This window comes from Pteropus alecto, unplaced genomic scaffold (genome assembly GCF_000325575.1).
Source record: "Pteropus alecto unplaced genomic scaffold, ASM32557v1 scaffold276, whole genome shotgun sequence".
In the NCBI taxonomy this organism is placed as follows: Eukaryota; Metazoa; Chordata; class Mammalia; order Chiroptera; family Pteropodidae; genus Pteropus; species Pteropus alecto.
The window spans coordinates 7280337-7304670 of NW_006438074.1; the positions used below are offsets into that span (position 1 = coordinate 7280337).

General features: G+C 38.5%; 1 long non-coding RNA gene across 1 annotated transcript; it reads right to left on the reverse strand.

Annotated features, from left to right (window-relative positions):
- Positions 1-3128: 3128 nt before the first annotated feature.
- Positions 3129-20747, reverse strand: LOC107195878. The gene is made up of 3 exons (XR_003047307.1): positions 20366-20747; positions 6977-7021; positions 3129-5775 (listed from the first exon to the last, which is right to left on the reverse strand). It is a non-coding gene; the product is annotated as an uncharacterized LOC107195878 (long non-coding RNA).
- Between the last annotated feature and the right edge of the window lie 3587 nt (positions 20748-24334).

Genomic DNA, 24334 nt, shown 5'->3' on the forward strand with positions numbered 1-24334 from the left:
GGGAAACTGAAAACTCAATTCCACAATCTGAAGAAACGTATATACAGAGAGTATAATAACTTGTCTAAGGTTATAGAGCCAGTAAGAGTAAGTATCTAGGGGAAGAAGTTGGAAAACAACACTTTATTAGTGAGTGTTGGTAACTGTTGGCTGCATTTGACCATTTCCTGAATTCAGAAAAGAATTTTTATGTTTGCAAACAAGGATAAAGAGACTAGAGAGAACATAAAAATTCATGGACTTTCAGAGACGGAAAAGAAAACTCACCACCCCAAAATGTAAAAATTAAATGTAAAAACATCTTTGAGCAGCAAAGGCTAATTATAACTCAGCTTTGAGGCAGAGGTCAAATTAAAGGAGTGCCCATTACAACTTTGTGAAAACCACTGGATGGAGTAAGGACTTCATGGCAAAAAGCCAATTAGTTTGTAATATCCAAAAAATGCTTATTTAGATAAAATAACTCAGAGTAAGGAGCTAAAGTATGTACTTTTCCCAGTGATATCTAACAGACTTAGTTACCTGATATTAAAGAGTTGGAGTATAGAAATATGAGAAAATAGAAATAGAACACCCTAATAAAGCACATCTTATAAGGAAGTATGGATATGGATACCGACATATACAGCAGATTGGAATCAAATGGATAAGAAGTCTATTAAGTTCTGGTGAGTTTTATTGGAAGTTGGGCAAGAAAAGGAATGAGAAAACTGCATCATCCATTAGGAGGTCCTACTGCCCTTTATTTCAGATGTGGCCAAGAAGGATAATAGAAAAAGACGTACTTTACCCAAGTCAGAGTCAGGGCCATAGAGAACAATGGAAAAAGAAGTTCCTCCACTCTCTAGAGAGATTTACTCAAGGAACATTTCTCACCTCAAAGATGGAGGGCCTTAACAATATTTGCCCGCCAGAATTTCAAAATTGCTATGGACCAGTGATTGCTACATATCACGAAGTTTTCTTTTCTAAATGGCAGTACTATTCTTGTTATGCTGTGCCTGTTTCATCACTTAATGAAACATAATTTGTGCACATAATAAACACAATTTGTCTTTTTTGCTCAATTACCTTGTATCAAGGAACCACATTAAGATCTATATTGTAGAGATTGCTGTGCATCCACAACATAGAGGAAACCTGACTCAGCTAAACTTTCTAACTAGATGGGACTCTTGGGTTGTCTCTATTGAGGTGAAAATAAGTGTAATCTACATGGGAGAAAGAGCTATCCAAATATTTGGTGAGCAGAAGGGCAAATTGTAATAGATATTACATCTCCTCGCCAATATTTCAAGTTTTCCTCTTCTACTCACACAGAATTGCACTTTCCTGCTCCCAAGAACCTGGGTGTGGTCATGTGCTTTTATTCAATAAAATGTGAGAAGTGATCCACATTTAAGCATTTAAGCACCACTGCAAACTATTTTCTCATCTTGCTACTACAACTGACGTTCCCAAATGGTATAGCCTCCATCAGCTTATACTGCAGAGGGAGCATAGAAACCTTTATTGTTCTAAGCCACTGAGAATCTAGAATTGTTTATTCCCAGTGCATAATATAGCCCATCCTATGAATATTGGTATACAAGTTAAAATATATAGGGCAATGATTTAAAAGAATACAGAATATAATTCCAAACTGTTAGGGGAGAAAATAAATGAAAAATTTTAAATTTTATTTAATATTTTATTTTATTTTAAATATTAAAATTTTATTTTAAATTAAAATTTTAAAAACAATCAAGAAGCACAATAGGAGAAAAAAGGGAACACACAGAGAGAGAGCAATAGAAGGAAGCAAATAATATGGCAGAAAAAAAATTAAATGTATTTATCAGATCTTGTAAAGTTATCTTGCTTTAATAAGTCATCCCTAAATGTCAGTGACTTACATAATCTAAGGTTTATTTCTCACTCACATTACATGCCAGTTTTTGCTTGGCTTTAGATATTCAATCTAAGACCCAGACCAAAGGAATAGCTTCAGTCTGGGACACCACAAGTATTGTGGCAGAGAACAACTCAGAACAACATGGTTAAAAGCTTCTACTCAGAAGAGGCACATTTACTTCCATTCATTCTTAATTGATAAAAATTATCAATCAATCAATCAATCTCATGGCCAAGCCTATTAATGGACTTTTATGTTAATGAAGTTAGAAGTAGAATACTTTCACATGGACAGACCTGGAAGAGAGGAGCCTTGTAAGGAGGAGTTGTTAGGAAGGTTTGGAGAATATTTTGATAATAATTTACCATATCAAATATAAAACTGATCCCAATGGGAATTGTCTAAACTAACCAACTGTAAGTCAAAGATTGTCACACTGGATTAAAAATAAATCCAACTCTACTACTCTATGAGTGCTTCACCTACAATATAGGGACAGAGAAGGTGTGAAAGTCAAAGCATGGGAAAAACAGACTAGGAAAATACTAAACAAAGAAACCTAGTGTAGCTATACTAGTATCAGACAAAATAGACTGTAAAGCAAAAAGCATTTCTAGAGATAAAGATGGCCACTACATAATAAAAACATTGGGATAATATAACAATTCTAAACTTTATGTGATTAATAATATAGTCTCATAATAATGAACAAATTCACCATCTTAGAGATTTTAATTTCTCATAGTAAATTAAAAAGACTAAAAAATTAAGGATATGAAGAATCTGAGCAACACAATTAACAAGCTTAATGAAAAAGATAACTATAGAACACTGAACTCAACAGCTACAGAATATATCAAGTACAAAATACTTATGACAGTTCATAATACAAGTCTCAATAAATTTTAAGAAATTTTTAAGAACACTTACTTGACAACATAAAATTAAGTTAAAAATCAATAACAAAGACAAGTAGAAATACTTCCATGTATTTGGAAATTTAAATTTCTATTCGTGGGTTAAAAAATGTCATAATGGAAATCAAAAAATTCTTAGAACTGAATGATAAAGAAAGTCATATTCAATACTTGTGAGATGCTGCTAAAGTCTTATTTTGAGGAACATGGATAACTGTATATTCCTAAGTAAGAACAAAAGAGGCTCAAAATTAATGAACTAAGCATTCCGACTTTAGATATTAGGGAAAAAATAGAATAAATGTTACAAAAGCAGCAAAGATATAATCAAGTTTTTTATTGAGAGAAATTACATAATTACATGAGCAATCTTGGGCCAAACACACCCATGGGCTGCCTGTTTTAGACCAATGAGCACATCAACAACATCTTTTAAAGTCCATCCTCCTAACTGTATTAAAAAAAAAAATCTTTTAAGAAAATGAGGGAAAACAGAAGCAACCAAGAGAAAAAGCAAAGCAAGACTGGTTTCAGCTCAGTGTAGCCTCAGCCTGAAATCTCCAGGAGCTCTGATGTACACACTGCGCCATGGTCTTTCTTGCATTATAAGGAATGAGGCACTAGGCAGTCACCATTTACAGATTGTTACAGGGATGAGTAGTGCATAACTTCCAGACATCTCCCGGTAATGTTGCTCCAATCTACCAAGGGCAAGCCTCTTGAAAATGTTGCAGGTGTAAGCCATTAGCAGCATCACATGCAGCAGCTGGAGAAGAATGAGCATTCGAAAGCAAAAAATGAAACCCAGGCAGTCTGGACAGAGCACCAATATTGTCTGCTATGCTCCACCCCTTGTATAATTCAGGTCCACTTGCTTTGCACATTTCTTTCACTCCATTCTTTTATACCGTCTCCCAGGATGCTGGTTGATCAAAATTTCTAGGAAAACTTAATAGAAAAGTTAGTGAGATGAAACTACAGCCTCCATGCTGCAGCTGGTCCTGAGGTCAGAACAGATACTGATTATTTCCTTTACTAACCATTCTCTATTCCTGAGCCGGCATTCTGTTGGTTTAGGTAACTTTCCTGGTGGTGTCACCTGAGGGGTCTGAGAGTTTGGTTATCATGCTGCTGTCTGGACAGATGAGCTCTACTTGCCGATTTACAGTGAAAACTGGGCTCAGAGTACTAAGAGATACGCCAGTGGCTCACAATGAGTGCTAAATATATTCTTCCCTACCACCATTATGTAGCAGCAACCCTACCTCTTCATGATTATCAGTCAATTACTCCTTCAAATATGGTTAACTCTTTTCTCTTCTTGCTGGTCTACTGGCACAATGAGCCTGAAATGTCAATGGCAGCCACAGCCTAAGTTTAGTAGAACTATAAATGTGTCCCCTAGTGGACGTGTCCCCTTTCTAGAAACAAAGACTGCTAGTTCTTAAACTAAAGAGCCTAAAGCTTCAGAAACTAAAAGCAAAAGTTCCCAGGTTGCTGGAACAGGGCTGTCCTCCTTCTCATTCCTTTCTTCTCAGCGGTAACACAGGACCATACAATGATCGTTGGTTTAAGGCAAGAGTGGCAAACTTGTTCTGTAAAGAGCCAGAGCCTAAAGTATTTTAGGCTCTGTGGATCATACAGTCTCTGACACTACTCAGCTCTACCAATGTAGCATGAAAGAAGCCATAGACAATATGCAAATGAGCATCATTGTGTTCCAATAAAACTTTATTTGTAAAACAGTAGCGAGATTTGGCCTTTGAACCAGTTTGCCAACCTCTGCTTTAATATATATATTCTATATCCAGAAGGAGTGCTCCATCTTTGTAAAATATCATCTCCAAGCTGTTGCTTTAGCTGTTTCTTAAAGGCCATTCCAGTGCTCTAACAAGCTAGCAGCGTATGAATGATATGGGATGTAGCCGGAACAGTTAATCACACAGGCTCGGGCCTACTGCTGAACATCTTTTTTTACAAATTAGGTCCCTTCATCTGAAGTGACAATATGTGGAAGATCCCATGTTAGTGATCAGATACTCCATGAGCCCTTGAATAGAGGTGTTGACCAAATCAATGCAGGAAGGAAAAGGTAAATGTACATTTATAAAATATGTCTGTCCTAGTCAAAATGAATTGCTGGCCTTTCCAAAGGTGGAAGGAGTCTCATCTAATCAAGTGCCACTAAGTGGCTGGTGGTCTCCTTAAAAACTCATGCATTATCGAAGGGGTTCAACATCAGTCTCTGCTGTTGACAGGCAGGGTTGCAGTTGTAGCAATGTCAGCTTTGGTGAGCGATGTCATGTTTTTGTGCCTATGCATAGCCTTTATTTCTGCCATCATGGGCTATTCCATTCATGAGCCCATTTCATCAGCACTGTGGTGACCAATGACTGTGGCCAGTTTATATCTGCACTGCGGCTCTCCTTTTGGTGCTTTCTAGAGACCTCACATGGTGTCTCAGCCACAGATATCTCTAGGATTACTGCAGGGTATAACTTCTAAATAAGTACCTTCTAGTGAGGCAATTTCATTCAAACAGGGGCAAGTGAGAATACCAGAGAACCATGAGGGTGTGACCTGTGAGCAACATCACCTGCAGCAGCTGGGGGATGGGCATACCAAACTGGTAAAAAGGATCCTGGGGGATCTGGGTGGGGCCCAATTCCTCCTTTTTCTCATAATCCAATGCAGAGACGAGTAGGGGCCAGAGCATTGCTGGATGGAGGTGTGGTTCTGCCCTGGGGGTGAGGAAGATGGGTACTGTAGCCTTGCTACAAGGCACATTATTGTTTGAGAGTATGAGCGGCCTTTAGTGTAGGAAATACAGTTAGGACTTAGGTAGCAAGGATCTGAGTAAATGGCATCTGTTTAGTGATTTGTTTGCGATGCTCCTCTGCTGCCCCTTTGCTATCCTAACTTCCATGCAAGCAGCCTTGTATGCCGGGAATAATCAGGCAGGACCTAGACACCAAGAGGACTAGGTTTAGAAACCAGTCAGTCAGATAATTATCATGGAACATCAGCTGCTTTTAGTAATCTTTTTTTTATAGCCTCATTGAGATATAATTTACATAACACAATATCCACCCATTTTCAGTGTATCATTTAATGAATTTTATTATATTTATAGTTGTACAACCACAATCTAATTTTGGAACATTTCTATCACCCTTAAAAGAAACTTCATGTCCACTTACAGCCAGTTTCCATTTCCATTTCCAATCCTAGATAACACTAACCCATTTTCTATCTCTTTTTGGACATTTAGCATATTTGCCTTTTTGGACATTTAGCATAAAGGGAATCACAATCTGTCATTTTGCAACTGGCTTTTTTCACCGAGTATAATGGTTTTGCAGTTCAGCCATGTTGTAGCATATATCAATCCTTTATTCCTTTTTTTGAATTTTTATATATTTTTTTCAATTATAGTTGACATATTAGTTTTGGGTGTACAACAATGATTAGACATGTATATAACTAATGAAGTGATCACCACAATAAATCCAAGAGCCATCTGACATCATACATAGTTATTACAATACTACTGACTATATTCCCCATGCTATACTCTACATTCCCAGTACTATTCTGTAACTACCAAATTGTACCTTTTAATCCCTTCCCCCTTCAGCCATCCCCCACCCTCCAATGTGACAGCCATCAAAATGCTCTTTGTATCAATGAGCTTGTTTCTGTTGTTTATTTATCCTATTCTCTAGATTCCACATGACATGTCTTTGTCTGACTTAACTCCACTCAGCACAACACCATCTAATACCTCACTCCTTTTCATCGCCCAATAATATTCCATTGTATGATTATATCATATTATGTTTATCCATTTACCAGTTGATGGGCATTTAGGTTTTTTTCTACTTTTTGGCTATTGAGAAAAATGCTGCCATAAAGATCTGTGTCCAAGCCTTTGTATGATCATGTGTTTTCATTTTTATTGATGATCTTAGGGAAACGGGACTTAGGCATGCCAAGGAAGGAGAGCCTCCAGTCCCAGTGGAGTTAACATTCAGGCTTACCCCTCCCACTGAGTTGGAGAGAGGCAGTGTCCCCAGTCTCAACTATTTCATTGTTAGACAACTAAAGGGCACTCCCAGGATAGCCATCAGTGTGTAGAGCATCTACAAAAAGTCTGCATACTTACTTAATGATAAAAACCTTCTCTTTTACAATCAGGAACGAGACATTCCTATATAACAGTTAAAGGCAAGAAGAACAGTTAAAAAATACAATAACTGTAAAGGAAGAATCAGAACTCTTATTATTTAGAGATGCAGAGAAAAATCAAAATAATTTATAGATAAGTTATTGAAATGAATGTTTTGTAAGGTTACTGAATTTGGAATCAAAACCAAGATATTCAAATCAGTTTCTTTTATATACATCATCAAAACACAGCTTTTTAAATATAAAACCTAATTTAGAAAAAGATTACATTTACAACAGCATATAAAAATGAAGTAGCCAGGAATAAATCTAAATAAAAACATCCAAGCCCTTCCTGTAAAAACTGTCATACTTTAAGGACAATGAAGATAACTTCTATAAATGGGGAGTAATGTCATATTTATATAGAGGTAGACTCGATATTGCAAATATGTCAACTCTTCTCAAACTGATTTATAGATTCAATTCAATCCCAATAAAAAACAAGTTTTGAGGTTTTGTTTGTTTTTTGGTTGGTGGTTCATAAGCTGTTTCTAAAATTTCTACGGAAAAACAAAGGACCAAGAATAGTTAGGACACTCCTGAAGAAAGGTAGTAAAGTGGGAGTCTTGTTTTATTAGATATCAAGACTTATAACTAGGCTATATTCACAAGCCCAAATTGTACTTGTACAGAACAGACAAAAACAGTCTAACAGTCAGAACAGGATTCAGAAAACAGGCTACATATACAGACAGTTTGACTTATAAAATCTTGACTTTATGATGGTGCAAAAGTGATATGCATTCAGTAGAAAGAGGCTAGGCCTAAGCTATGATGTTTGAAGGTTAGATATATTAAAAGCATTTTTGGCTTGTGATCATTTCTACTTACAATGGGTTTACTGGAACATAACCCCATGGTAAATCAAGGAACATCTATACATGCAACTTGACTTCTGACAGGTGATAATATGGATCAGTGGGTTAAGAACCTTTTAATAAATGGTGCTGGGAAATTGTTTATCCAAATAGATATAAAATTGGAACATAAATTTTTAAAGCCACTTTGGAAATCAATTTGTCACCATCAAATAGTTAAAACTGGATATTGTATAATCCAGAAATTCAACTCCTTGTCAAACACGCCAGAGAAACTCCTACACATTTTCATCAGAGCTTATGCACAAGAATGTTCACAGCAATCTTATATGTAAGATCAAAAGATAGGGGAAAAATCCAAACCTCTACTGGAAGGGGAATCTGTAAATTACTTGCAATATATAAACACAATGGACATACAATGTAGTAGAGAAAATTAATGCATGCAGCTATAAATATGAACAAAACTTACAAATGTATTATTGAGAAAGTTACCCAAATAGTGTATACAGTATGATTTCATCTATATTGAGCTAACAAGCATGTAAAACAAAACAAACATAATTTAGGAACATTTACATCTTTGGTTAAAATGTAAAAATAAAATAAGGGGAGTGATTAACAATCAAATATCCATGGTAATTAATACCCTGATTAGCTGGGGTAAGGGATAGGTTTATCGAGGGTGAGCAGTTTGAAATCAGGGAAAAGCACTTCAAATATATTTGGTAGTGTTCTATTTCTTAGATTGGGTGATAGGTCTAGAACTTTTAAAAATTAGCACTTTTATACTTGAAACATAAAAATTCATTTGTATGTATTAAATATTTAATAAAACTGTTGCAGACACACTGTAAGGTCAGGATAAACCCCTATTCAATATATTCAAAATCTAGTCGGACACACCCACCCACCCATGAAGGTATAAAGTTTTACTACTCATATAATGAGAGTAGAGTGGCTCCCAAACAGGAAAAGAAGATTGGCTTGGGGTTTTTATAGTGACTAGGGAGGGTGACAAGGACAAAGGTTTCCACACACAGTATGAAATTCCACAGGCACAAAGGAAAGATCACCCGGGCTTTCTTACAGGCCACACCAGAGACCGAGGCCAGCTGGCTCCCGTGTGAGTGCCCATATGTGAAACAAAGGGGAAAAAAGGAGAGGTGAGACTTAAAAGATGTCAGTCAAACATCAAAAAAGTCACACTCTTTATTACAAAAATATTTTAAACAAAACTGTACAGGAAACAAAAGGTTATCTGCCATTTTAGAAATAACATGTCTCTAGAGGAGAGAATGTCACCTCTCCCTTTTAGAAATTTCTCCCATTCTTTTTTCTCCCAGAAATACTCCTCTAGAGGAATAACCTTGGTCAAATTGTTAAATTTGGTAGAAAATTTAAATTGCTTACTATTCTACAGAAGAACCTGAATGTCAAAAGGAATTATTACAGGGATGAAGAAAAATGGCGTTGATGATAGAGGCTCTGTTCATCCCTCTGGAGACCAAATCAAAGTTGTGACGGAAACAAGGAGCAGCAGCAAGGAAAAATCACCTGGGATCTAGATGAATAAGCCATATAACTAGGGAGAAATCCAAGAAATCATCCTGCAATGGCAGAAGGTAGGATGGGGTGAGGATGTGGGACTGCCCGGTCTCCAGCGGCTGAGTGAGACGGAGACAGCAGGAGCAGTAGATGCCTCTTAAAGGTGTCGTGGATTTTTGCCGAGACAGACCTGCTAGCTCTGAGCACCAGTGCCAATTTAGCTGTGTGCAGGGAGCACCAGGGACTTATAGGGAGACATCGTCGGAGTGAGGGCCAAGGTGAGACTCGCTCTGTACAGAAGTACGGACAGTATTCATTGTTCCCTGTTGAGCCCTCCCCTCTCCCAGTGCGTGGATATAGCGCCACCATAGCCCTGACCTCATTAAACTGGACAACAGAGGTCTCTCCACCCAGAGGATTCCCTGAAACCCCTCTTCCCCTAACTCGCAGCCCCACCCATGCCACATCCAAGTATATCTTCAGCAAGTCAGGTGCTCCTTGCTGAGCAGCACCTAGACTCACACTGGAGCCAGGTGGCCTCGGTTTCTGGTGTGGCCATTTGAGATGACTATAAGCACAGCATCTCTGGATTGCTTGCTGACCCAGGTGGACCCAGAGGGGCACAGGCTTGGGCTATATTTGGCCTGTAGCTGAACCCCTCTCAGGACTGTGCCACTGGACACCTGCTTCACAAATCCACACTAATAAGACTGGGACACTTAGGAGCTTTGCTTAGTACACAGAAACAGACACAGAAAGGCAGCCAAAATGGGAAGACAAAGAAGCAGAAACCATATGAAAGAACAAAACAGAAATCCAGATATAATGGAGTTAAGTAATCTAACAGATGCAGAATTCAAGACACTGGTTATAAAGATGCTCAAAGAACTTTTGGGAAGTGTAGATAAATTCAGTGAGAACTTCAACAATGAGATAAAAAAAAAACAACATAAAAATGGAAATTATAAAAGGGAACCAATCTGAAATGAAGAACACATTATCTGAGATGAGAAGTATATTAAATGGAATAAACAAAGGAATAAACAAAGTGAATAAAGGAAAAGATCAAATGCCCTATCTAGAGGACAGAAAAGCCAAGGACATACAATCAGAATGGCAAGATATAAGATGCCAAGACTATAAAAATAATTTAAGGAGCATATAGGACACTATTAAGGGTTAAAATATCCGTCTGATCGGCGTACCTGAAAGAAAACAAGATGTTGAACAGCTGTTTGAAGAAATAATGATGGAAAACTTCCCTTACCTGGTGAAGGAAATGGACATACAACCCCAGGAAGCTCAGAGAATCCCCAAAACCAGGGATCCAAAGAGGCCCACACCAAGACACATCACAATTAAAATGTCAAAAGTTAAGGTTAAAGAGAACAGAATTTACAACTAAGAATACTTTATCTAGCAAAGCTAACATTTAGAGTTGAAGCTAAAGGAATTCATCATTACCAAGCCTGTATTACAGAAAATGTTGGAGGGACTTCTTTAAGAAGAAAAATATATATCAAAAACAGAAATAAAGAATGCTAATACCTACTTTCCTATCAACAAGTATCTCAGATGGACAAGAATTAAGTCCTGCCAACCAAAGATAGAGTGGCTGAATGGATAAGGAAACAAGACCCCTACACATGCTGCCTACAAGAGACTCACTTCAGATTAAAAGACACACACAGACTAAAAGGAAGCGGATGGAAAAAGATATTGCTTTGATGGACCTAGAAGGTATTTAAGTCAGACAGAGAAAGATAAACACTATATGATTTGGCTTATATGTGGAATCTAAGAAATAAAAGGAAAAAACTAATTAAAAACAGACTCACAAATAGAGTTGACAATTTGGTGATGGACACAGGGAAGGGTGGGTTGGGGGAACGGGAGAGTGGGGTGAAGGGTTAAAGAAGTACAAATTAGCTGATGGATGGTCACGAAGATGGGAAGCACAGCATAGGAATGCAGTTAACATTAATATGTTGGCTAGGTGGAGAATCAGGGGAGGGAAGACAGCAACTGGGGGATTGACTATATAGATGTCTAACCAATGTATACTTGAAACTAATTAAAAATGAAATTTTAAAAAAGGAATTATTATAACATAAAAAGTTAGATATCAAGTCCAGTGAAAAGAATTGAGAAGAATGAGAATTACTCAGGATGTTTAAAAGTTCCTGGGATTATGCAGTGGAATAAATGTCATTTGGGTCTCTAGTACATAGGTGAACCCAACAGGAATCATTTGCTTTGCCATTATGGGAGTGAAGAAATTCTTCAACTTTACACCTCTAACTGCAAACAAACACCAGGCTTGAAGCCTTCTCCCAGAAGAAAGTATTTCATACCTGCTGAAAAGAAATAGACAATGAATTACAAGTATACATTATTTTTTGAGTCACCTATACGGATATAAAGATGAATAAGATTCAATCTCTGCTCTTTAGGGGCTCACAGTCTTGTATTACTTTTGTACTCTTGGGTGTGAAAATGTGGATTTACAGAACACCTATAACCGGACTGATAGCTTCAATGATAAAACAATTACTCAGCTTGCTTTTAACATACTTCAGCATTAAAGAATTCATGAGAACTGTTAGAAACTGTATTTACTACACAGTATATGCTTACAGAAGAAGGAGATACCTTTGCTTAAGATGACTCTTAATAAACAGGTTGGGGGTGGATGATGAGACCATGAAATCATAGGTCAGTAGAGCTAAAGGCAAAGAAACAGATATCTAAACTACTCTGCATTCATGAAAATTAGAAATGTGGGATAAGTGGAGAATGAGAGGAGAATAAGTTCAAACTGGAAATGTTTGAGGAACTTTTAGGAAGAGAGCTGTATTCTCTGAAATTCTAAGTTATTGGCACAAATGAAACGCAAATTCCTTCATCTCCCCAATCTTTAGTAAAGCCCCTCCCCTCCCCACAACATTTTTAGTAGGTCTGTTTTGGGTAGAAATAAAGGACAGCCTCAGCTCAACATCTGGTTTGATGAATAACAACAGGTCAGCAAAATTATATTACTGTAAAAATAGTTATTATGTGCCAAGTGGTATTCTATGCTTTTTACATAAACAAATGTATTTAAGTGTTTTATCGTAATTAAATTATTTAATAACACAGGCAAATCTATAACATAAGCAGTGATATTTTCACCATTTTGTGAGGTACCAAAAACAAAGAGTTTAAGTAATTTGTCCAAGGTCATGTAGCAGCTAAGAGGCAAAACTATATTCCAACTTAGGCAGGCTGGTGAATAGGGTATGGAAATGATCTATAAAATGAATGCATTCAGTGGAAGAAGTGTGGGTCAGTGAAGGTCTTGAGGGGTCTCTCCCAAATATATTCACAGAAATATATTTGGGAGATATTTAGTATTTCCATAATTCGAGTATGGGGCTTTTTATCAGTCTTGGCCATATCTTGAAGGATGAGATCACCCCAGCTTGTGTATGTTCTCTCGTCCATTTGTTCCCTCTCCTCCTGCTCGCTAGCTCGCACTCGCTCTTGCACTGTCTGCCTGTCTGTCTGTCTGTCTGTCTCTCGCTCGCTCTCTCTCACACACACTCACACACACACACACACACACACACACACACACATGCACGCACACATGTTTCAGTTTTCAGTTTCTGGATATTCATCCCTCTGAGAATTAACAAGTAAATAGAAAGCTCAAGTGTCTGCACTTTATAAACTCTTCTTCATTCTACCTAGAGCTCTGGTTCTATTCACCTTTCTCTTATTAAGAAAGCCCCAGATGAGGCTCTCTCGTGCCGTTTCCTTGGTTACGTATTGATGCTTTTTGTTCACTCTCTGCCTCATAGGGGTCTCTTGCTATCTGCCATAGATGATAGCCTGCCTTTTAAAGGCTTCACTACTCCTACCACATGGTGTCCACATGCAGAAAGCAACATTTCAGATAAGGTCTGAAGTGAGATGGAGATTTCAAACAGCTCAATTCTAGGCTATAAACATTCAACTTTCCCTGCCTTTCCTCCGCAGCAAGCTTTCCTGCCCCAATGACCCTTGCTTTCTCTCTTCTTGTTAAGAAGAGAGCAGAATCTTCCTGTAGGCAGCACTCATACTCTGGACCTCCAGGAAGAGAAAACTAAATGGAATAAAGGAGAGGAAGTATCTGGGAACATTTTCACTTAAACTCCAGTTTAACTTCTGTAAGGATCTTTCAATTGAAGTGGCTATGCATGTAATGTAAACGTTTGATATGAAGCATACAAATGTGATTACACACATACATAAACCCCTTATGTGGATTGGAGCTGAAATGCCAGCTCTGAATGAGATGCATCGTATTAAGGGCTTAATCTATACTGTTTTCACCCTCACCAGTTAGGGAAAATGAGACCCAGAGCGGTTAAGCAATTTGCCCTAGGTAGCAGACTACTGTCAAGTTAAAAGAGACTTCCCAACAAAGCTTCCTGAACTGTCACTGAATCAATGAGGATACACAACACAGGCCTGACCATTATCGGCTTCATGTGTAGCTCAAAGACCTATGGAAAGTAACTTTTTAGGGTTTGTATTTGCAGTCTAGAGATGGCAATACATACCCAATGGTTGGGGTGGCCAAGCTGTAGAAAGGGAAAGCAAGTCCCCATAAGTGATAAAGGAACCAGACATCCTATGTTAGAATCAGCAGTGATGTCTGAGTGGCAATGGCAATGGGTCTGCCCTTGAACATGCCTTCACCTAGCAACGCCCCCACTCCTTTAAACAAACATCTGTGCACCCAGGGAGAAGAGTGGACACTGTGAAACAAAGTCTTGTGTCACTAGAGCCTAAGCAACTTCCCTTCTAAAAGAGCTGAATACAAAAGGAAGTGTTTCCTTATAAATGAAGCTGATGCAGAGGTGAGTAGCTGCAGGAGGCAGCAATATGAATAGCTGGTGCACAAATTCTAACCAGAGCTGGAAGAGAGAAAGGCAGCACCACCACACCCAGAATGTCAGGAGAGCGGGTGACTGAGGACTGTAGATGTATAGAGGAGAGAGAGAGCTGAGAGACTCAAGATGACCACAGAACAGGAATGCAGAGCAGAGGCCTCATGAGCCCAGCAGTCTAAGCTGATGTCCTCCAGAGCAGGGGGCAAATTCTGATAATGTGTACCGTAGCCCTGCCCTTTTGGGAACACCTAAGAGACATGAATAAGAAAAGCCTAAGGTCCTACCACTTGCCAGATGCGAGCTGTTGAGGACCAAGGAGCAAACTGCTCAGATGATGTTATCCAGGACTGCTAACTGGGGTGTCTTCAGGTACATTTATGTTCTGAATACATAAATACATAAATTTATGTGTATACATGTAACAATTTCTTTTCATGTAAGATATATGCTTTAACACCTTCATTTCTTGGGTCTGTTTCCTCTTTTGTAAAGTAAGATTTTATCTACCTTCCTTTCAGCTCCAAGTTTTGTTTTTAAGGGATTCTGGCACTTTGTCAAAAATCTTTCAACAAAGATCACTATTCTTCTATACTGGTCCTCATTTCTGTTTAATTTCCACCCAGGTAGCCACCACCCAGGTTCATATCCTTATCCCTTTATTCCTGAACTCTCTGCTCACTGGTCCCTCAGCTTCACTTTCTCCTTCAAGTTATTATTGCCACGTTCCTCTTTTCAACCCTACACGTTCAATGAATCTTCCAATTCTGAAATCTTCAGGGGTTCTCACTGCCAATATAAAAAGGTTCGCCATAATATGACTTTAACCAACTTAGTCTTCTCTCTCCAGTTAACCACTTCATTTCTCTACCTCCCTTAACTGCAAAATATTTGTTTTCCATATTAGTTGTTGTCACTTCCTCGTGTCCCATTCTGTCTTCAATCCACTCCAATATGACTTTATCCCTACTCTTCCTCTGAAATGACTTTCATAAACCCTCATGACTTCTATGTTGAAACTCAGTAATCAGTTCTCATTTGACATGGGTGGACATGCTCTCTTTGAAAACTTTTCTTCCCTTTATCTCCACGTATAATGTCATTTCATAATAAAACCTGTTACCTGTTTGGTGGATTTTTGTATTAACTCTGATTCTTACCTAGTCTCCTTTGAAACATATATTCATTTTCTTAAATCTTCTTCTATCACTTTCTTAAGAGTAGATATTGTTTTTGCCTTATAAATCAACATGGTCAGCTGCTAATTAATACACCCATGCAAATAGCAAGATCTCAGAAAGTTTCCCCCAACACCAGACTTTTTCGGCTATGTAGCTTAATTCAAGCTGTTGCCTTTCCTGAATATCTGCTTAATTGTCCTTCTGAAAGCAACACTATTGCTTTTCAAGATTGAATCCCAAGAGAACTGATCACTTCTTTCTCTGTGCTCCCTATGCCATGTCCTTAAGTCTCCCAAAGCCCCCAAACCCTCATTTCATTCACATGTTTATAAATATATATGCCTTTATCTACAAGATTGAGAGTTTCTTGAGGGCACAGAATGTGTCTGATTTTTTGTTGTTCTGATATCTAGCTCAGTGTCCATCACTTAGTAGCTGTCCAAGCAATACATGGTAAATACAAGAATGAAAGCTTGAAAGAACAAGGCCAGCAGGATCTGTAAAAGGTGATGATAGTCGCTACAGAAGCCAACTACGGAACAAGAAAGCTGCTAGTGGACACTGCCTATCAGCCACCCTGTAACCCTGGTTTGGCTGCAGTGAACGCAAACTTGTTTGTGCGTTTTATTTTGACGCTCTGGCTGTTGCTAGTACCTCTGGGGTGGGGAAATGTATTCCTCTAAGGCCTCGTACACTGTTTCCATCCACATTTCACCTCATTTGGCTGAAGAAAAAGCCCTGAAGCAAAAGGCTTGGGTTGAGTGGTAGATTCACCATTAACTATGAGGTCATTTCAGAGCCCATCTGTCAAATGTAAATAATTGTCTAGACTCAACAGGGCTATTGTGAAGCTCACATGAAGACTCAGCTGACTGTGCACTCATATTCACATTTGAATTTCCAGATCCTAGCCAAGTGCCTAGGATACAGATGGTACTCAGTGATGTTTGTTAAATGAACAAAATATATCGACTTGCTCTGTCTCCTATTTCCCCTATACTGGTACCAGCATAACTCAGAAACCTCGGAACCTCACTCAGTTTCTCCCTCTTCCTTATCACCACATCCAATCTGCCACCGTATCTGGTCAGTTCCACTTTAAAATCTTTCTTGACTCTCTCTCCTCTATTCTGCTCTAACTCTGCTGCCTCAGTTAGCATCTTCACCATTTCTCTCTCACTTTTTGTATCTTAGTCTTACTTTAGCCAGAAAGGCCAGATGGGAACACTGCCTAAGGGAGGGTGACTGACACCAGGGTCTTGGTGGCCACATTAACCCTGGAGGAGTGCTACCTAAGGCAGTTTTGTTGTTGAGAAACATTGAAGTCATATTTGAGAAGTCAAGATCATGCATCAAATCTGAGAAGAAAGGTAAAGATTAGTCGCTGAATGAGTTAAAATCCAGATTGAGCATGATGTGAGGGATAGATTAAGATAAAACAGTTCAGTACAGCACCAGTGAACATACTAATAGCAGAATACTAAAATTGCTTTTAAATAGCCATGGCATGCAGTGCAGAGGTAGCGGCCTATTAAAATTGCTCCTTTCTAGGCAATACAACATTCTAGCTGCCTCTTCCCTCCTTCAGTCATGTCTCCTTCCTACCTATTCTCTATATTGGTGCCAAAAATCATCTTAATAAAATGCAAACTTGAGTTTTCACATCTTTGCTTGATACCCTTTATTCACCACCACCTCCACAGTCAATTCTAAACCTGTAAAATGACACTCCCTATCATCTGTTGTCAAGGTCCCAGCTGCCTCTTCGGCCTCATTTCTTAGCATTCTTCCCATGGCACCTTACCAAACCACAACTGTTCTCCAAAATGTGCTCTCTTCTCTCACACTTCTTGCCTTCACACATGTGGGTTCCTGTGCTGCTAATGTCCTTCCCCATTTCAGGCAGCTGGGACAATCTTATTCATGCTTACAGATTCAGCTTCAAAATCACTTCCTTTGGGACTCCTCATACTCTCACGCTTTGAGTGCTGACCCTTTGCTGTGCTTCCACAGTGATTTGGAAATGTTTGCATTAGAGCACTTAACTACATTCCACTGCTTATCTTAATTTAAAAAAACTGTGATATAGAAAACACAAAAAATTGCACATCAAAAGCATTAAGTTCAAGGAACGATCAAAAAAAACACTTATATAACCATCACCGAGAACAAGGGTTGACAAACTTTCTCTGTAAAGGGCCAGATGAAAACGTTTTAGGCTTTGCAGACAATACGGACTCTGTCACTACTGCTGAATTCTCTTGTAGCAAAAGCAGTGATAGACAAAGTAAACAAAAAGATATGGATGTATTCCAATAAGATTTTACTAACAAAAACAGTAGGCAGACTGGATTTGGCCTGTGGGCCATAATGTGCAAACCCCTGACCAAGATCAATTCCCATATATTAATGACTATCTCCTACCTCTCCCAAAAGATAAACACTATTGTGATTTATACAGTAATTTCTATTTTTCTTCATAATTTTACCACTGAAGCAAAAATTCCTAAGCACAGTTTTTGATGTTTATATAAATGGAACTGTATATTACATATTCTTTTATATTTGACTTTTACTCCATATTACACTTGTGAAATTCATCTGTTATTACATACAGCTGTAGTTTGTTGATTTTCATTGTTATAGAGTATTCCATTATACAATTTTTTTTTTATTCTGCTGATAATGGATATTTGGTTGATTTTAGTTTTTCACTGCTATGAACTATGTCATTATGCAGCGAAGAACAACCATGTATGTATCTTGATGCACAGGCACACATTTCTGTTTCCAAATTAACTGTACTAATTTAAACTCCACCAGGAGAGTGTGAGATTTTGAGCTGTTCCATATCCTTGCCAATTCCTGCTATTCTTCTCCTTCTTCTTTACACATTTTAGCCATTCTGTCAGATGTGTACTGGTATCTAATTGTTATTTTTATTAGCATTTCCTTCTTTGATAAATGAGGCTGAGCCCTTTTCACATTTGTATTGGCCACGTGAATAGCCTGCTTTCCTTTGTGAAGACTTTTTCCTTTTGCTGATTTGTAAGAAGTTCATTTTATATTCTGGACACAAACCATTTATTGATTGTATGTGTGGCAAATACCTTTTCCTAGTTCAAAGCTTGTCTTTTCTCTTTTTTAATGTTACCTTTTGATGAACACAGTTAATTTTCATAGTATCCAATTTTTCAATTTTCCTTTATAATGATTTTTATACCCCATCTAAGAACTATATTCTGCTCTGAAAAGATGACCTAATGTTATCTAAAATTTTAAATCTTTTACATGTGATATATAGCTAATGGAATATTGATTTTATGTGGTGTGGGATAGGAGTTAAAATTCAAATTTTTACCATGTGAATATTTGTCTCAGCACTATATATTTAAAAGAAGTTACTTTAGTAGTACTTTATAATGTCTTAATTTTTTTTAATAAATCAGATATTGATATACATGGGTCTTTTTTTCCTGGACTCTCTATTATTTTTAATCTTGGCTATTTGTCTATCCTTGTTCATATACTTTAATTACTGTCTTGGGCAAATCTCGGCTCTTTGAATTTCCAACTGAAAAATACAGATTAATGGACAGACCAAAGAAAACCATGAAGGAAAATGAAGAAGAGCTGCAAGCTAGCAAAAAAATGGAAGTGGAATGGGTTTATGTAAGACAACATGGTTTTCTAAAGGCAGAAAGTCAGCATTGCTAGCACCTACTATAAAACTGTCAGAGTGAATAAAGATGAGAAAGCATTGGATTTAGAAAGTAGTGGGTCACTGATGATATCAGCCAAGGAAATTAAAGGAATGGGTAAGGAAGAAGCTAAAGCAGCAAAATCATTATTTTGAAGGAAAGGAAAAAATTATTAGTGTCTACTCGGTATTTTAAAACCTTCTTCTCTATGTTCTTTCACAAAGATTACCAATATTTATCATAGGAAATAATCCACCTTGAAGATGTCATAGTAATTATGGGATATATACAATAATATTTTCTTTACATAACATTCCCACATGGGAAAGAGGATATATTGTTTGAGTTCATGCCAGTAGTTTTTGTTGGAGATTTAAGGGCCTTAAATCCAATATTTTCTGTCTGTCCGACTCCAACTGTGTCCATAAGCCAATAAATATATCCGACTGGCCATCAAAGATAAGGTTTACAACCCTTCCCCAAAATAGACTATTTTATGTTTAAAATGAAGTGGCTTTATCCTTGGCCTCACCAGTATAACTGGACATAACTCAGACTGTAAGGCCTACACCATGTTCCAAAACTGTATCCAAATTATGCTGTTCATGGATAAGAGTGAGAACTGCAAAATCAAACAACCTGCCCAAAGTCACAGAGCATAGGGAGCTGTCCAGATTCCAACTCCGGTCTGACTTAGAAGCCTCATTCTCCCATAGTCGATCTCTTCTCTTGAGCAATGGGCACGCCGCTCCCCATCTCAGGGCACTCAGTGTAGAATGAAACACAAACACATAACGAACACCATCGAATATCATGGAAGCAGTAATATAACGAGGGTACGTACAAAGAGCTATAGAAACACAAAGGAGAACACGGCTACCACTTTGGGAGTCCCTAAAAAACTGACAGACATTGTGCTAAACCCTGTATATTTCCTTACAAGCATGTCACATATGTATTAAGCCCATTTCACAAACTAGTTAACTGATGCATTGAAATGCCCCAAACTGTACAATTATTAAGTAACTGCGTTTGGTCCCAGTGATCTTGAGAAGCTGAATACTGTATTAAGTAGAAGAATGCAGACTTTGTAATCACCAGACTTGGGTTAAAATCTAACTCTGATGTATGTTTATTGTTAGCTCCTGCAAGTGTCTTACCATGAAGATGGCTGTCTAGACACTCCCAATCCATCCACTGGCTGGCTGGTGCCAGGATCCCAGACTTCTGCCTTCCGTATTACAGGTACCACGTAACCTCAGCCCGCCCAGCAGAGAGCCCCGCCCCTTCCGGAATCCTGCCTGAACACGACCTTCTCAGGCCTCCTGGCGCTCACCTCTCCACCTCCGTCACCAAAACAGGGACACTGTAGCGAAGGGTCTTCTTTTTCTTGTGCAAGGCGCGCGTCACCTTATATAGAACTGTCCAACTCGCATCCACGACCCGCCAAACGAGCCCAGCGCGGCCTTCCGAATATCAGCGGCTCAAGCTACCCGAGACCACGGCGTACTTTCCGCATCCCCAGTGTTCGCGGTCCTCTCCTGAGAGGCCTCCGCCAGGCAAAAGCAATAGATCTATCGTAACATACTTAGGCATCCGCCCGGAAATTGCAGCACCGATGGTTTGGTTCCGGCACGCCGGCGTGCAATTGGGATATTTGAGATTTGAATTAGGTTCACCTTCACCATCCAACTTGTAGAGAAACCTATACCTCCCGTTCTAGTTCTTCACTAAGGTCTTCTTAGAACACTCCCTGTCATATAGCCACTCGATAAAATCAGCCAAAGAAAAAAGTTATTTTGAAGCTAATACTAGAACCTCTATGGCTATTTGTAGGGCGGGGAATTTACCTGCTTAATTGAAAAAAAAAAAAAGTTTTTAAGTGCTACAAAAGGTTAGATTGAATGGTAGTATACAGAGTACTGCCTTGCTATCATTGAACCTTTACTGCTAGAACAATTGCCGCCAGTTAGCCTTTGATCATCAGGCATTTATGAAGGCCTATTTTCCATTCATTCAACGACCAGCCAGCACACCTTTTTGCGGGCCATCAGAAGGCTCGAGGAACACAAAGATGAAAAGGTATAAAAAAAGCTGTAAAGAAGATGGCAAGCTAATGGCCATACAAAGGAATGTGTGCCTAAAGTACATCGCTAGCTTTGGAAAAAGACCCCACATGAGCCATTTGCCAGGGCGAGTGAGAGAAAGCCTCACCCGTCAAGTATTATTTGAGATGACATAATAGTATAGATGCAGGCGACACAGAGTAACATGCCCCCCTGGTATCCCTGAAAACTTTCCATCTCTCCTTGCCTCTCTGTTGCCACTGAAACATTTCTGATTTAATCTCTTATTATTTTTCCAACTATTAAAGTAGCCCCTAAGTGGTCTCCATAGGAGAAACTCCTAATTTCCAATAATGCCCGTGTCTACAGGACTAAGGGTCAAATATGGAAAGGAAAAAAAAAAAAGGAAAGGAAAGAAATTTTGTTGTAATTTTTAAGTCTATCTTTGACACTGCAAAAAGATACCTAAAAGATATAAATGATGATAGGATTGTCCTGCTTTTGTTTACAGTCTTCATTCTGATTTTCTTAGCAAGGAAATTCAGGCCTTTTGTAATATAACTTTAATTAGATTCCTATAACTATCCTTTATTTACTCCATACTCCTTCCTGGAGGAGACACCATTCCCTGAATTTCCACAACTTCGAAATGCAGCTCCAAGGAAACCAGGTTCATGAAGCCTCCCCGACTCTGCAGGCAATGTAAGTCAATCCCTCCTCAGAACCTTTAACTCATATATACGTATATATCTATACTCATGATAAGTCTATTATTCTTAATACATCAAGTCAGTGCCTTTGATTATATGTAGGAATATAAGCAACGTGATAAAAGGAGAGAGTTTAGATCCACCGCATCTAGAAAAGTCCCCAGTAGCAGGTGCTTAATGTTCATTGAATGAATGATGATGTACATATAAACATTTTCCATGCCATTACCTTGATCAAACTGGTGCTGAGAAATCAAAGGTGATTTCTTCCCTGTTTTAGAAGGAGGGCAGCTGGAGTGAACCAAAGAAGATGAGCCAAAGTTTTAAGGCTTCTGGCTCTGATTGTCCACTAGAGGAGACAGAACTATACCAAGTGGGACCTGTTTAACATCCTTGGACTTGCACATTTTAAGTAAACACACTCTCTAGGGCACAAAAATGGGCAGTCACTGCAAAAGGTTTAATAAGTGTTGGGAAATGTTTCTGGAATTTCAGCACAGGATTCAAAACTATCCTCTTCATAGCTGACTCCATAGCTGCCTTTAACTTCTTTTGCTGCCTGTGCCACATCTCCACATTTCACCTGCTTGTCTCTTTATCTAGATGTGAAACGTAAGAACAACTGAAGGAGGCCTTTGGCTTAAGTCAGATGCATGCCTCAACTCAGCAGCCAGAGAGATACTTGTATGTAAGTCAGATCATGTCATTCTTCTGCTCAAAACCCTCCAATAGCTTACTATTCCCTGCAGAGAAAATTCAAAGGCCTTAAAATGTCCAGCAAAGCCTCTGATAAGCACCTCCCCGCCCCTCTTCACCTCTCATTCATCTCTCCTGTTATTCTCTCTCTGGGTCCCTTGGCTTCAGTCCTATTTGCCTACTATATCCCTCCAGTCACACTCCCACCTGAGGACCTCTGCACTGGCTGTTTCCTCTGCCTGGAGCTCACTTCCCCCAGATAGGCACACGGCTAGCTACCTTATTTCCTTCAGATGTTTTCTCGAATATCATCTCAGTGAGGCCTATCCTGAGCACCCTATTTAAAATTGTAATCTTCTACAGACTCCCAAATTCTGTCATCTTTCTTTACTTTTATCCTAGTAACACTTGTCAATTTCTAACATACCATAGAATTTACTTATTTACATGTTTCTTAGGTAATATCTGTAGCTGGCTGTTAGAATATAAGGTCTGTGGGGGCAGGGATCTTTTTCTGTTAACATTGCTGTGTTCCAAATGGCAGACTGGTGCCGGGCTCATAGTAGTCACTCAATAAATAGTTATCACATTAAGTAATCCTTGCCATCTCTTTTCTAGTAGAATTTGTCCACAGTGGAAACCCCCTGATCTAGCTAACTGGTGACTTCTTAACATTTTATTCAGTCCAGGATCTGTAATGCTTTTCGAACCAATAAAGCAATTTGTGCCTTTTCTTAGGGTTATAGGCGATATAAACAAACAAACAAAGAAAAACAAAAGATCAGTAGTTGCTTTGCAAAATTCCCATGGTAGGGGACCACATTGAAGTCATCCTCATTCTGACAAGCCTCAGACTATAAATATTTCCATTCCCAGTATTTTTTCATCATACAACTTATTTTGCACATGTAACCCGTGTACCTATCAGGAACCTAATTCCTAGTTTGGGAACTTCAATCGTCATTTTTACATTCCAAGCAAGTAGTGAAGAAAAGTCAAAGACCAGCCTTCATGGAGATCTCTTGGAAGTTTTATACACTTCTTTCTACCTCATTAGCCAGAAACCTGGTCTTATGGTTATATTTAACTATCAGGAAGGCCTAAATATGTCATATTTTAATGGGATGAAAATGAGCCAATTAGAAAAAATCTAGGTTAAAATTCTAAGTTGAATGGTGAAACTGGACCATTAGGAGCTTCTGACACATGAAGTGACACATTCTGTCTGAGCTAGCCTTTCTGCCTAAGGTCTTATGACCTTGAGATATGGAAAAATATGAAATTTGGTGAGCTCAGCCTAATATTTACAAGATTGGTGGAAACTGCCTCGTACCTTGAAGTATTTTACCCACATCTTGCTCTATTTCTGCACAGTCACATTATAGATTCACTTTGTCTTTATAATCTGTCTGCTCCTCCCCTCTCCTACTCCAATATTTTATTCTTTCAGCCTCTTGTGACTAACTCATGGATTCATTTGCATTTAAGCCTTAACTACCTCTCCTTGAGATGGTATTACTTCCAACTTGCTCTGTAACTGACCTCTTGCATATTTTATTTTTTTCTATGCTTCCTTAGGTGATTAAACCCCTTTCTCATTGACACTTTTTTACTTGCCATATTATTATGTTTAATCAGATTGTATTAGTTTGTTAGA